A 4,112-nucleotide genomic window follows, 5' to 3' on the forward strand; every position below is an offset into this window, starting at 1 on the left:
TGTATTTTAAGCAATTGTAACCATTTGGCCGGCCGGGGTGGCCGAGCTGTTGTGGGAGCTACAGTCTGGACCCGCGCGACCGCTACGGTCGCAGGTTCGAATCCTGCCTCGGGCATGGGTGTGTGTGATGTCCTTAACTTAGTTAGGTTTACGTATTTCTAAGTTCTAGGGGACTGATGACCTCAGAAGTTAAGTCCCATAGTGCTCAGAGCCATTTGAACCTCACTGTTTGGTTCCCTTCCTTAAATCAACTGCCGCGCGAGATTAGCCGTGCGGTCTGAGGCGCTGCAGTCATGGACTGTGCGGCTGGTACCGGCGGAGGTTCGAGTCCTCCCTCGGGCATGGGTGTGTGTGTTTGTCCTTAGGATAATTTAGGTTAAGTAATGTTTAAGCTTTGGGACTGATGGCCTTAGCAGTTCAGTCCCATAAGATTTCAAACACATTTGAACATTTTGAAATCAACCGACTAACCAATAGGTACGTACAAACACCCGAATTTGTAACAGCAGTAGTAGGGGGAAGGGGGTGAATAGCAGGGCGAACGCTCCAAGGTTTCTTTTGAGTTCATGTTCGCACACTTGACAACGGCTTGCATAGAATACTTGCAAGGTGCAGGTGTACTTGATGGAAGCTCGGAGGAATGACAGTAGAGTGCGAGGCACGAACAGAACTGACGCAAATGGAAATTCGGAATGACTATACCGGCAAACGTGTCGGGGAAGTTTTCTGTGGCAGGCGTAACACAATACGGGAGAGACGTCAACGTGTTAAGTGGCTAAAACGAACACCGCGAGCGGCACGGCCTCCCAAGCAACCTGCTGCGCTCGCAACAAAGGCGTTTGTAAACATTGGCCAAGAGCGGCCGCCAGCCGCCGGAGTCGCGATAAACGCGCCGTCCGTCCCCCGTGTTTACACACGTTTCGTCAGGCGAAAATACTCGCCCGTGTCCGGCTTTGTGAGGCAGAAATCCCTGCCACTCCTTTTTGCCTGCGAGCGTGTTACAGGCGCCTCCGACACTCGCCAGTTTCACTGTTCTGCTGCAAACTTTCTTTTTGTAATCTCTGAAGACGGTGAAGACTCTTCGGTCTCGTTGCATCTGAACTATCTGATCAACAGTATCCAGACACCCTATGGGGAAATGAGAACTAAACCAATATACACTCATGCTCATAAATTAAGGATAATGCTGATATATGGTGAAACAACGCTCTAGTGGGCGGTTTGCGGGTTTAAATCACCTCGGGGTATGACCATGCGGTGCATTTGACCAGCGGTCGTCGCACGGTGGCGCTGGCAGCAGTCCACATACACACAGGTGTGTTGGTGCATGTGAGAGTACGGTGCAGCGAGTAAGTGTGCAGACGTTTACAGACGTGCTAATGTTGACTGTGTTGAAAATGGCTCAAAGAAGACAAACTTATGTTATGAGGGGTAGAATACTAAGGCGACTGGTGGCTGGTCAAACAAAGCAGGTCGTAGCACAGGCCCTCCGTGTGCCACTAAGTGTGATCTCACGATTATGGTAACGATTCCAGCAGACAGGAAACGTGTCCAGGCGCTACAGTACGGGGCGTCCACAGCGTACAACACCACAAGAAGACCGATATCTCACCATCAGTGCCCGCAGACGGCTACGGAGTACTGCAGGTAGCCTTGCTCGGGACCATACCGCAGCCACAGGAACAGTTGTCTCCAGACACACAGTCTACAGAAGACTGAACAGACAAGGTTTATTCGCCCGGAGACCTGCAAGGTGCATTCCACTGGCCCCTAGTCACAGGAGAGACCGTAAAGCCTGGTGTCAAGAACACAGTACATGGTCATTTGAATAGTGGTCCCAGGTTACACTCACGGACGAGGCCAGGTATAGTCTGAACAGTGATTTTCGCCGGGTTTCCATCTGGCGTGAACCAGGAACCAGATACCAACCCCTTAATGACCTTGAAAGGGACCTGTATGGAGGTCGTGGTTTCATGGTGTGGGGTGGGATTATGATTGGTGCACGTACACCCTTGCATGTTTTTGACAGGGGAACTGTAACAAGTCAGGTGTATCGGGACGTCATTTTGCACCAGTATGTCCACCTTTCCAGCGGTGCAGTGGGTCCCACCTTCCTCCTGGTGGATGATAACGCACGGCCCCACCGAGCTGCCATGGTGGAGGAGTACCTTGAAACAGAAAATATGAGGCGAATGGAGTGGCCTGTCTGTTCTCCAGACCTAAACCCCATCGAGCACGTCTGGGATGCTCTCGGTCGAAGTATCGCTGCACGTCTTCAAACCCCTAGGACACTGGGGAACTCGGACAGGCACTGGTGCAAGAATGGGAGGCTATACCCCAGCAACTGCTCGACCACCCGATCCAGAGTATGCCAACCCGTTTTGCGGCCTGTGTACGTGTGTGGTGATCATATACCATGTTGATGTCGGAGTACATGCGCAGGAAACAGTGGCGTTTTGTAGCATATGTGTTTCGGGACCGTTTTCTCAACTTATCACCAATACTGTGGACTTACAGATCTGTGACGTGTGTGTTCCCTATGTGCCTATTCTATTAGCGCCAGTTTTGTGTAGTGCCAAGTTGTCTGGCACCACATTCTGCATTTATCCTTAATTTATGAGCATGAGTGTTGAGTATGCAGGTAGTATTGTGTTATTAGTAGAGCAGCAGTAAGAGTTGAATAGGTCGATCGGAAAAGCTTAGTGGCTTGGGACCTGGATTAATCATTGGATGACAGCCGAGAAGGAAGTGTCACGGACTTTGTCCTTCTAAAGCTGCTCAAGTCGACTGTTCCTGATGTAGTAGTGAAGAGGAAATGCCAAGAAACGACCACAGTTAAACCACGACCAGGCAGATCTCGTGTACTGGCCGACAGGGACAGTCGAACATTGGAGAGTGGGCGTCTAAGAAATCGCATTAAGTCGGCGGATGGAATCACTCCTGAGTTTCGGAGAGCTACCAGCAGTCCAGCTGGCACTTTGGCTGTACGTTGGGAGTCAAAAAGAGTGCGTCACAATAATCGAGCAGGTCCCCATAAGCCGCAAATTTCTGTACGTAAAGCTCAGCGACTATTGAAGTGTAAACAGTGACATCACTGGACAGGGAGTGACTGGACACGATGATCTGGCGTGGTGAATCACGCTACACCCAGTGAAGATCCGATGGACGTGTTCGGATTTGGCGAATGACTGCTAACATGTGTAGTGCCAACACTGAAGTCCGAAAGAGATGGTGTTACGGCGTGGGGGTGAGCTTCGTGATTATGGTGTGGTCTCCGATTGCGCTTGAGAAAATGCTAAATGCGGAAAGATCTGAACACGCTTTACAATACTGTGTACAGCGTTCAGTAGAGCAGCAGTTCGCAGACGACGATTCTTTCCCAACTTGACACCTATTGGATAAGTTAGAGCGTCGACTTCGTTTAAGACTACAAAACTGAAACTAAACTACTCCCGAACAGGCCATGAAGGCTCAACGGTACTGACCGGCCGCCATGTCATCCTCAGATCATATGCGTCACTGGATGCCTGTGATCAGCACACCGCTCTCCCGCCCATATGTCAGTTTCCGAGACCGGAGCCGCTACTTCTTAATCAAGTAGCTCCTCAGTTTGCCTCACAAGGGCTGAGTGCACCCCGCTTGCCAACAGCGCTCGGCAGACCAGATGGTCACCCATCCATGTGCTAGACCAGCCCGACAGCGCTTGACTTCGGTGATCTGACGGTAACCGGTGTTACCACTGCGGCAAGGCCGTTGGCCCCTCAAGACCACAGCCTCTAAAATTATTACCTCCTCTAGTTTCGGCTCTTGAGAGAGACTGAGATGCCATTCCTCCACATTGAGACGTCTCACTAAGAACGTACCGAGGAGAATTCAAGCTATCGTAAAGTCCACCTTTGGACACTTCCTATATTAACATTCATTAATAGGTGTGCGAATACTTTGAATCAGATAGTGTGCACTAGCATCTAAACTTTGCAAGACACTGTACAGCGTCAGTCGAAAGGTACGCCTAGCTTCTTATGTTCTCTGCAGGTGTCAGTGGTTTGCATCTTTAATTCAGAGAGAAGCATTCTAAGTCGAGAAACTACTTTTTCGCGGAGTCATTCTCC

The 4,112-nt window shown here is 50.3% G+C and overlaps 1 pseudogene; it reads right to left on the bottom strand.

Annotated features, from left to right (window-relative positions):
- Window positions 1-3,640: 3,640 nt before the first annotated feature.
- LOC126200098 (5S ribosomal RNA) lies at window positions 3,641-3,758 on the bottom strand (annotated as a pseudogene).
- Window positions 3,759-4,112: the final 354 nt, after the last annotated feature.

The sequence above is a fragment of the Schistocerca nitens genome, chromosome 8, assembly GCF_023898315.1.
Source record: "Schistocerca nitens isolate TAMUIC-IGC-003100 chromosome 8, iqSchNite1.1, whole genome shotgun sequence".
NCBI classification, from domain to species: Eukaryota; Metazoa; Arthropoda; class Insecta; order Orthoptera; family Acrididae; genus Schistocerca; species Schistocerca nitens.